Source organism: Herpailurus yagouaroundi, unplaced genomic scaffold (genome assembly GCF_014898765.1).
Source record: "Herpailurus yagouaroundi ecotype Mexico unplaced genomic scaffold, PumYag 192, whole genome shotgun sequence".
NCBI classification, from domain to species: domain Eukaryota; kingdom Metazoa; phylum Chordata; class Mammalia; order Carnivora; family Felidae; genus Herpailurus; species Herpailurus yagouaroundi.
Genome location: NW_024412423.1, coordinates 10521308 through 10532718, shown reverse-complemented (window position 1 = coordinate 10532718; position 11411 = coordinate 10521308). Strand labels below are relative to the sequence as shown.

The 11411-nt window shown below is 40.5% G+C and overlaps 1 long non-coding RNA gene across 1 annotated transcript; it reads right to left on the bottom strand.

Moving 5' to 3' along the window:
- Positions 1-4126: 4126 nt before the first annotated feature.
- LOC121010595 (uncharacterized) lies at positions 4127-11411 on the bottom strand. The gene is made up of 3 exons (XR_005781274.1): positions 11331-11411; positions 5920-6227; positions 4127-5781 (listed from the first exon to the last, which is right to left on the bottom strand). It is a non-coding gene; the product is annotated as an uncharacterized LOC121010595 (long non-coding RNA).

Here is an 11411-nt window from a genome sequence, read left to right as displayed (position 1 = left end):
GGAAGGGAAGGGAAGGAGGCAGGGCAGGGAGGAAGGAAGAAAGGAAGGGAGGGAAGAAAAGAAAAGAAAAAAGAAAAGAAAAGAAGAAAAGTCAGCTAGCACTCTTTATACAATCCTCCTGTGAATTTTTAAATTATTACCTCTATAATCTATTTCTGGTCTTCTAACATTGCAGTAAAAAGTTCCTTTTTTTTATTTTTTTGTAATGCACATAGGAAGCTCTTAGTCAGGCTTTCTAGTTATCTCCAACCTGCTTTTCTGGGACTTGCCTTCTTTTCCTGCCACAGTTTGTTCCACATTTCTATCTACTCCCTGGATCAGTTCTATATCATCTTCTAAACTTGAGCAGATTTTCAAAATATTTACAAGCAGTGAGGCAATCAGATCATGGAAGTGCCTAATGCTAGAACAGGGTCATGCAGGTTCTCAATGGGGCTACATTCTAACCTTTTAGTTACTGGATCATGGGAGATCCAAAAGCCTGATGTAGCAGGAACGTAGGAGGTTTAGAAATGCAGCTAGTCTCCTATAAGTATCTTAATATTTTACCAAGTATGGCCAAACTTATGTGTGCTGACTGAACATAAGCTAACAAACTATAGCATTATCTTACAATTCTAAGGCATTTTCACTGTGTGTTTACATAAGCACGCAAATACATACACACACCAACATCACTTCCCAAAATTGTTTCTTTTGACAAATTATAACAACAGGAGTTTTTTTAAAAAACAAGTCAGTGTGGCTGTTTTAGTAGACAAAAATAATTATGTTAGGATTTTCCTTCACAGAGGTCAAATATTAACAATTTTACCCTAAAAGTGGTGGTAACTGGAAAATATTCTTACTTCTGATGGAAAGCTTTATTAAAATTGAAGTGCTTTCATTTGGGTTTAATAATGTGGATCTCGTGAAATCATCAATATATCCTAAATTCAGTGATACAAATTAGAGGGGAAAAAAGAGCAAGGAGAACTTTAAAATTTCTTGGGGCACCTGGGTGGCTCAGTCTATTAAGTGTCTGACTTCGGTTCAGGTCATGATCTCACAGTTCCTGAGTTTGAGCCCCGTTTTGGGCTCTCAACTGACAGCACAGTGCCTAGAGCCTGCTTTGGATTCTGTGTCTCCCTCTCTCTCTACCTCTCTCCTGCTCGCATTCTCTCTCTCTCAAAAATAAAATAAAAAACGTTAAAAAAAATTTCTCTCTGCTTGAGTAGAAGTTAGAGCTGGTCATACCAAAAATGTAATAGTACTTTTTAGGGTGAAATCCCATTGTTGCTCATGCTTTGCTTTGACTAGAAATATTAAGTTCATGACAATCATCTATCCTTTCTGGCATATTTTATATTTCTCATTAACAAGTGCGTTTGTTCTCAAGAATGTGTAGATAAAGTGATATGCACTCACAAATTGCTTTCAAAATAATCCAGGGGCAGAGTGCGGGGTCTCCAGATGAATGAGATTGGCATGTTTGGTAAGTGCTGAAGCTGGATGGTGGGTGCCTGAGAGTTCATCCTATTATTCTCTCTACTTTTATTGATGTTTAAAATTTTCCATAATAGAAAGATTTTTTTTCTCTTCCATTTTCTGGTTTTAACTTTAGGCATAATTATACTTATGCTTCTAATTCATTTTCTTAATGGAAAAGAAAAGATCATTGGAACAGTATGTATTCAATTAAAATAAAATCCATCTTAAAATAATGAGTCCTTTCCCATAACCATACCCATCATTATTTGTAATTTACTTATGGTAGTCATTTTTATGGTGACTGAAAAAAATTATCTTGGGCTTATTATCACAGAATTAACAAAATTTAGACTATGTCTTTAAAAATTTTTTTTTAATGTTTGTTTATTTTGAGAGAGAGTGATAGCATGAGCAGGGGAGGGGCAGGGAGAGAGGGAGACACAGAATCTGAAGCAGGCTCCAGGCTCTGAGCTGTCAGCACAGAGCCCAATGCAGGTCTCAAACTCAAAAACTGTGAGATCATGACCTGAGCCAAGGTTGGACACTCAACCAACTGAGCCACCCAGGCGCCCCTAGAGTATTTCTGTTCATAAATTCATTAAACAAACATTAATGGAGGACCTCCTTTGTACCAGTAACAGTGCAGTGGGCACTAGGGTTATCTGTGGTAAATGAACAGATACATTTTCAGAATCTTAGTGTGAGAAACAGACATTTATCAAATCTGTGCTGGATTTTATCTATTTTCCTGTTTGGAAGAAGAAGGTGTACAGAATGCCTTCTTAAAATTTTCCCCAAATTTTGCTTTCTAAGAGGAAATACACTTTTTATAACATTAACATATTTTCACATTACTTCAAAATTAATTTTGAAGAATAGCTTCTCATCACAGTGGGATAAACTGATAAGATAAATCAATCGGCTTCTGGAATTGGTCAGCAAAATACTAACTGTAGAATGGTACAATATAAAAATATTAACAACTTGGGGAGGAAACTATTGTCAGGTCAGGAATTTGATTTTACCCCACTTACAAACTAACAAATGAGCCTGTTGTTATATTTCATGAGCGCTGGCTGAAGACTTGAGATCCTGAATCAGAAACACAGGACGCTATGACTCATTGCACAGCAAGCAGCATGAGGTTCAGCATATTTACACTGGCTCCCTTGTCCCCACGTCCCCCCAGTATGACCCAATATGCTCACTGGATTCAATGCATACAGTGGATTTGCATCACAGCCAAAGAACAGTGAACTTGGAGAATCCACTACTTTGTTTTAACAAATAGGAAGCGAGCCTGTTCTTTGTCTGGGGGAATACACTTACCTCATCCTTACAGAAGAGATTGGAAGTTCAATTCTATCCTAGACTAGAGTGTAGACTACAGGACATGTGCATTCACCCTGGTATGTATGCTAAGCTCTGTGATCGAAAATTGTGTTTTCCTGTTGAGATACGAGAGACCGTAATTCAATCATGGTTTTTAAACAGGCTTATGAAGATAGGCTTTTGCAGTTACAGATCTCACGTGATTTCATGCCAAAAACTAGGGTAAAATGAGTAAAATTCAGCTGATTTCACAGATACTGAAGATTAACACACAATGGCACTGGAATGCCCCCCTCCCCGCCCCCCCCCCCACCGGGGTTTGAAGCTCCTGAGGTTTATTATACAAAGGTGGTGGTTTCAGCGCCAGTGGGGAAGGTGTTCACTGCCCAAGGCTGGCTTCCTCTTCCACCTGTCATTCTTGTCACGTACAAACAGGCCATATGCGGGATGCTCTCCGATTGATGGTGAAGTCATGAGAAAAAGAGAAGAGATTAGCAGGTAACAAACGAAAATATTACCCTACCACACACAGCTAAGCAAACACCGTCTGATGATCAAAAGGGTGAGGACGTGGAACGGAATGAGGTCACTTACCTTCACGTTTCTTTGTTCACATAGGAAGCCCGGCATGGAGTACCTGTGGGGAGGCACCTCATGCTGCCTAGCAAAGCAGAATCTAGAAATAAGCTCCTGAACATTACTCTCACTGACCAGGAGAGGGCACCTAGCACTAATGAATGAAAAAATCCTGTCTACAACAGAGTCCTCGTGGACTCTACTACCTGTACTTTACAAATCAAGTTATTTCATGTGTCCGTTGCAAACGCCTTTCGATCTCAGGATAATTGCAGTCAAACCTTCTTCTTGATGACAGTCCTGTGCGATATAATGTACCAGGTGGCCGAGATAACTGATTTTCCTGTACAGGGCACAGAAAGAAGTCCCTATGAGTAAAAAATAATTTCAGAGGGAAGAATTTATTTGTATTGACAATTTCCTCCCAAAAAATGAACACGTTAGACAAATTAAAATGTATTTAAGCAATCTTTCAGAAGAGGGAGAACATACTTATTAAAACCTTCCTGTACCGAAGCACTTCTGATTCATTCTCCCTCCCATTTCTTACACACACATATGTGGCTGGTTTAGACTGTGAGTTCAAAGAACTCACCTCTAAACACGTTAAAACAGGGGAAGTCATATTCTACCATAAAACAAAATGTGACACTAAATTTGTACCACCCTTTCCCATGCCAAAAAAAAAAAAAAAAAGAAAGAAAGAAAGAAAGAAAGAAAGAAAGAAAGAAAGAAAGAGAAAGAAAGAAACTTGAATTCTATGTATTTCCTTTTAGGTCTAGCACAGACATAAACAACAATAAATTGGCCAACCATATTCTTCAGGCATATAATTTTCTTTCTTCCCAAAGTGGACACTCCCTGGGAAAATACAAATAACTTCTAATTGCAAAGCCCTTCAACACACAAAAAAAGTAGGCCACCTTGACCAGAGCACAAAATAATCTTTTCCAAGAGCACTTGAATGAGAGCCTCATTATCCAAGGAAAAAATACATACCAAGATTTTTTACTACTTTATTTTGTTTCGTTTTCAAATACTTTTTATAGCCATGGAAAAAAAAACATATTGATGAATCGGTTTTTCCAAAACAAAACCATGATGTCTTTTAATTTTAGCCTGAAAGTAGCTCCCCATCTCCAGCATTTGAGAAATAATAACACTGTGGCAGAGTGTAGCTGAAAGACTTGCTCAGGGACCCACAATGTGTCCAACTCTGGGGGTGATATTTCCACACACCAAGCACTGATTTCATATTATAAAATTACCTAGAAACTCCCAACTATTAGTGTCCTACTGGATATAAAGAAATCTCTGTAATCCAAAGTCGTGATGGCTGAATTCACATTTTAGCAACTGGAACCAACTTCAGTTTAGGAACCTAATTATTTAACACTCAAAGAAAGTACATTTGGCTCTTGGTTGACAATTATCTTCCCTGTTATTAATGATAATAAACAATGCCCTTAAGGAGTGGCTGCTATGTGTCACTGTCCCCTCGATTATCTTCCAAAGTAGTTTTTATTGTCTCCATTTTATAGAAGACAAGACTGAAAGGCTCAGAGATGTTAAGTAACTGTCCCAAAGTACACAGCAATTAGCAGCAGAGGCAGAAATGGCACCAGCTGTGTCTGACTTCTCGACATTGCTGTCTCCAGTACCCCTCACTTCTCCTTAACTGCATAAATTATTCTATGAAATTGAACCATAGATGCTATTTTCTATTAATCGCATCAGTACCTGCTTTCCTAATTCCTAATTTTTTCAATTTAGGGCAGAAAGAGATTGCAAAGCAAATTACGTGTACAGGGCACCTCATAAAAATCCAGAAAGGACTATGAATTCTTATGATAAAAAGTATACTTGTATTACTAGTTTGAGTACATAATACCACAATATCCATTTTCTGAGATATCTTGTTTTTACTATTAAGGCATTTTTGCCTACTTATTTATTTATTTATTTATTTATTTATTTATTTATTTATTTCACTTTTAAGCGCAGGTAAAACTCTTGTTGTTAGTTACAGCCCTGATGATCTAATAATCAAGTTCTCGAAACAACAATGCACATTTATCTGTGATGAAATACAAATTTCAGGAGGTTTCAGCAGATCCTCTCAAAAATCTGTCCATGTGCTTATGCTTGGAGAACCATACAAGTGTTTAAATTGCTTTTCTATGCTTTCATCAAGTTCAAACTAGGTGACATTATCCGCTTTAGCAAACCCAGGGCCTATTTTTAAAAGATTAGGTACATAAAATCTCAGAAGTGCATACAATCCTTTCCAACAGTTGCCATCTTCCCAAGAGCCACGAGTGTCAAAACAACAGGCAAGGTTTTTCATGTGGTTACTGGCTGCCCGAGTCACTCCTTGGCAGGAGTGTTCAAGACCAGCTGAGCCTTGGGGAAAATATTCAGAAGATGAAAAGACAAAAGATAGAATTCTGGGGCTTCAAGCCATGTCAGACTAGCCCCCCGCCCCCGGCCCCGGCTCCTTCCCTCTCCCACGGGTTATGGCAGTCGGAGCCCAGCCCTTACCAGGTATCTGGAGGAAGTGTCTGTAAGCGGCCTCTCTGTGGTTAGAGAGCTGGTGTGTCCAAGCAGATGCAGGACAGAGGCTTTTCCTGCAGGTCTCCGGAGCTCTTTATGGACATGGAGGAAGTGGTGGGCTCCCAGCCAGGGCTGGCCTGAGGGCGGCTTAGCCGTGGGGAAGGATGGGATCTGGCATTCCCTCTCACCAGGCTGTCCACCTGTTTTCTTCACACAAGCTACTCCAAGAAAGGGAATTGACCACCTTCTGTTCTGCTGTGCTCACTCCAGCTCTGCCCTCCACCTTGGGTTTGCCCCTGGGATGGAAACAAGAGAGACAAGCAGCTGTGGGGGTATGCCCCCTAGGAGGACCGAGCCCAGGCCCCGGGTCACCAGAGTGGCAGATAAACCGGTATCTTGAAAGGCCGGGGTGTAAGGGAAATTTGTTTCTCATCATATATTCCTTGAATATTGAATATGTTGAATATTGAATATAGTGAATGCTGAATATTCCTTGAATATTCTTTTGAATTTTATAGCAGGTGCGTGATTTACTTCTTATCCTTTAAAGTGGCCAAGCACCTCTCTATAAAGCCTCATGTCTACTAGTCTAGACAGACAACTTCACCTTGGATCTGTACAATGATGATAAGGCCCTAAGTTAGAACGTGCTCACCATTTTTAAAAGGGACAAAGCTTAAATCTATTAGTCATGAGTGGCTTGTGATAGGTTTTCAGGCACCTGGGTGGTGGGTGGTATACATGGGGCAATAGCTTCCCGGATGACACAACAGTTGCTTTCCCTTCTTCCGGCAATCATAGCCACATATTCCTTTGGAGAACTACCATCTTCCCAGTTCTCAAACCCTGTGTTCTGAGTGGACTTCATGTTTGCTGCCAGAGGCTGACAATGAGACCTGGCCAATCAGAGCTCTCCATGCCCCAGTCATACTGAGACAGAAAGCAACAACTTGGCAAGATTGTCCTCAACGTACCGTGAATAGTAACCCCCCTTCCTGCCCAGACCACACATACATTGGGCACTGGTGGGAAGACATTTCCTCTTCTATGTAGACCCCGACTCACAAGAAGTTGAGCTCCATCTAGCACCAGAAGCACCGTCTTCAATAAGCCATTTCTTTCTTCTACCAGGCCAGATCCTTCTGTGCAGTGAGGTTCCTGGTGAGTTCTCTAAATCTTGTGAGCATCAGCACATTTCTTTACGTCTTTAGTAAGATTTTCAGGGTTTGGAAGTGCAAAGCATTTGTTTCTAAGATGTGGCTTTGTCACTGGCACCCTCTGGTATCTGAGATTAGATTCTACTTATGGTGGTGTACATAGAATGGGTCATGAGGCAAATTAGCATCCCCAGGAAGGGTGACTACATCAGCAAAGGTCATGACAGGCTTGTGAAGCACTGAAAGACTAGTACACTAGGTAGAAGGAGCTGTACCTGCTGTCATGGGAAGGTCAGGGGCTTTAGTTTGGGATATTAGAAACTTACTCTTCCCAAACAATGTATTTAAAAAAAATTTTAATGTTTATTTATTTTTGGAAGAGAGACAGAGAGAGAGAGAGAGAGAGCACAAGCAGGGGAGGGGCAGAGAGCAAGGAGACACAGAATCTGAAGCAGGCTCCAGGCTCTGGGCTGTCAGCACAGAGCCTGACATAGGGCTTGAACCCACGAACCGTGAGATCATGACCCGAGCTGAAGTAGGATGCTTAACCAACTGAGCCAGCCAGCCACCTCTCAAATGATGCATTTTAACATAAGAAATCTGGCAAGTCTTTGAAGTCAACCTATGGAGTAATTTGACAGGCTGTAGGGTCAGACTCTGTGATTGATTTCTGTACCAACAACCACAAAAAGAAAATTTGTTTAAGGCTAAAAAAATCCCTGGCTCTCTAGCCATACTGAGTGGAAAATTTAAAGCCCTCAATTTCTCATTTCTTTAATCTCGCCAGTGCACTTTTCAGTAGCCAGTTTAACCCCTATTCCTCATGTCATACTGTGCCATGGCCCTTATCATTCGGTTATGAAAGCTGTATTCTCTGTAGGCGCTTTATTCCAGGTGCTGTGGATTATTATTATTCCATCATTTCATGCTTAAGTCAGTCCTCATTTCCGAGAGCCCCAAATTGGCTAAATATCTAACCTATTGCCTCCACTGCTATTGTCAATCAGGATACAGTCAGAGATAACAGAAAACTCTCCATTTTAAGCAGGATGTAACTTAAAGCAGGGAGTTCGGTCTTTATAAAATCCTTGAAAGAGATGGAGAATTGGATGCTAGCCTGGCCTCCAGCAATAATTTCAGAATGATTCTGTAACACTGGCTCGCCAAAGGCGCCGTTACCTAGACCACATTTAGAAAAGCTGGGAATCTGGAAGCCGTCCCTGGAGCTTTTGCTCTGGGAACACGTACCTTAGCAGCAGTCCAGGGATCTGGAAAGTATTGTCGGCTCCAGAGCCATCTTGCCCCTCCTGGGCTCTCTACTAGCCCTAGACCCATAAAGCTACAGAATCGATCCCGTGACCACATCATCACTCTTGCCAGCAAACTCAGCAGAAACGGAAAAGGGAGAAACCCTGCCTTGCCCCAGTGTCGGGTTTTGTGCAGCCCATCTGACTGCAGAGACAAATTCTCGAACCCCAGCTTCAGGGGGCTCTGAAAGGTGTAGATGTTAGCTTTCCTACCTCAGTGGTTCAGGAAGGCTCACGAGGGGGAACCGCACCCCTGACAAAATCCCCAAGCAAAATTCTAACAAGCCTGAAACAGATGACCTCGTTTCTTCTTGGATTTGGAATAAATGTAGTTCTTGGATGCCTCGCAGTTACAAAATGTTAATAAGCTGCATTCTGAGCCTAGCATCGGCTTAAGCACCATGTTTTTTTCCCAGCTAACTGCCATTGGGTTGAGCCTAAACTACTTCTTGAGCTTTCTTCCTGATGTGGTCAAGGGCTGAATTCTAAGCAAAGTAAATTAACTTCTAGGGATTTATGAACTGAAAGGTTCTACAAACATCCTTTTAAATAATGTTTACATTTATTTAAAGTAGTTTTGAGGGTAGGCTTCCTATGTCTCAATGGAGGAGGTAAGGAAATATTTCAGATACTACGGATGTAAGGGAGGACTCCTATTTCCTTGAGCATTTTTTGTTTTACCTGTTTCCTAGAAAATGTATTGATCTTTTTATTTACATTAACTGACAAAGAAACCAGATAATATCCTGTTTACGTATAACTATTTTCCAAAATAATGGATATTAAAGTGGATTATGTGCAAGGGAAAAATAGAATGGATGAGAACCCAGAGGTGCCCTGAAGCCCCTATAAAGACCCAGGTCCCTGGGCAAGTGGTGCCACATATGTACACATTCTCTGATGAGAGACCCACAACCACATTACATGGTTTAGAATTTTTTAAAGTATGGATTAGTCAGAGAAAGACTTTGTACTTCTTAGCTGCTTATGTTAATGGTTTGACTTTTAAAAGCAAAAAATGAGGGGTGCCTGGGTGACTCCATCCACTGAACATCCAACTCTTGATTTGGGCTCAGGTCATGATCATACAGTTTGTGGGATCAAGCCCCACATCAGGCTCTGTGCTAACAGTGCGGAGCCTGCATGGCATTCTTTGTCTCCCTCTATCTCTTCCCTTACCCTGATCATGTGGACACATGCATGTTCTCTTTCTCTCAAAATAAAGAAAGTTTAAAAAAATTAAAAATAAAAGCAAAAATGAATTGTTCACAAAGATGTTCAATAGATTGAAATACCCAGGGGGAGGAAACAAAAGGTATTCTAACCACATTCAGAACCTTAAAAAGGTGCAATCGTGAAAAACTATTTAAAATTTAAAATTGTTCTTTAATTGTTCTCTACACTTGGGCACATGCCAACGAGTACTTTGGAGATAAAAGAGCCCATTCACAAGTGAACTTTTTGAAATGACCTTTGGAGCTCAGGGTATATACCATTTGCTGCTGAGGTGCTTACCTTTATAGTCTGCCTTTCCCCAGGTTTGGTCCACACGCTGCCAAATTGGAAAGGGCAACGAGGAAATTCAGAGAGAAAAAGGTCAAAGCTCAGACTTGGACACTGTGACTGAGAACTGTGTAGCCTGTATCACATAGTTTAGCAGTGATGCCTACGGTCCTTGTCACTGCCTCCATTTCTCTGCATTTCTCGAGTTCCTCACAGCTCTGGGGTTAGTCCCGGTCCATGTGTGTTCTTAAATAATTGACTTACCCTTCTTAACTTGACCTAACTGTGGTCTTTGTACTTACACATCTAAAAGAGTATAAGTTAATAAACAGTGTATTGTTCTAGTATAGAGAATAACAACCAAAGAGAGGAGTAGAGGAAAAAGAGGCAAAGAAATGGTTAAGAGAAAAGGGGAACTAATAGCAATAGGTGAGTGAAATTCAATGTTCAATTTGCAGAAAACATATACTCCTTTTCTTGGATGTGCTGAGTGAATCCATAAATCTCTTCTTCCAGCATATGGGCTTGACCTACCCACCAACTTTCCAACAGACGAATGTCTCCACCCAGCTACTTGCTCCAGAGTTTTAGTTATTGAGTCAAATGCCTTGGCCATTCTAAGAAAATTCCACAAGTAACAATTACTGTACTTGGCAGGCAGCCTGGTAATACCCGGCTGGAACTTTATTTTTTTATTGATTTAAAAATACATTTCTAAAATATTTCTCAGATCTATTGCTACTTAGGAAAGTGTATTATTATCAAAACATAAAGTGAAGAGAGAGCTAGAAGAAGTAATTTTGGCAAATAAGTAGATAATAGTATTCTAAATCAGTATGTTATTTAATTATAATCTAAATGTAATTGAGTCCCTGTCCCCAAATGGCCTATTTTCAAATAGTAAATAAAAGCAGTTGGAATCTTCAGTAAGTCTCTTGGTGGGGGAAAATGCCTACAAACAGTGTGTTGTTAATACAAGCCACATGACTTAACATTCTTTTTAATGGATAGTTTTCTTACTCCTCATCTCTTTATAAATTTCATCTCAGCCCCTCGGCATGGTCTTTCCACTGCTATCCTCTCTCTCATCTTCCTCCTCTGGAGGAGAGGGACTCTGCGCCCAGTCTATAACCAACAGCTCAAGCTGCATAGACAGACCGTCCCTGCTGCATGACTTTCCCTCTGTCACGTTTACTCTTGTCCTGTGCTTTGACTATTTTTCTCATAAGAATCATCCCATCACTCAAACTCTGCATAGAAAATGAGATGCAACCAGTAAGACTTTTTTTCTTCTTGGAAGAGAACAAAGCGATGAGGGAGTCTCTGGATATTTGCCAAGTACACACGTCTATTTTCTCTGTTACCTTTGGCCCACTTAGATCTTTATTCCCACTACCAAGAGGAGAATGCCATATGTGTTTGTACAACTCACCACCACCAGGCATCACACGCCAACCTGGTTTTCTTCTTTGCTTGGGTCAGACAGGTTACTACCATGTGTTGAGGAAAGTTT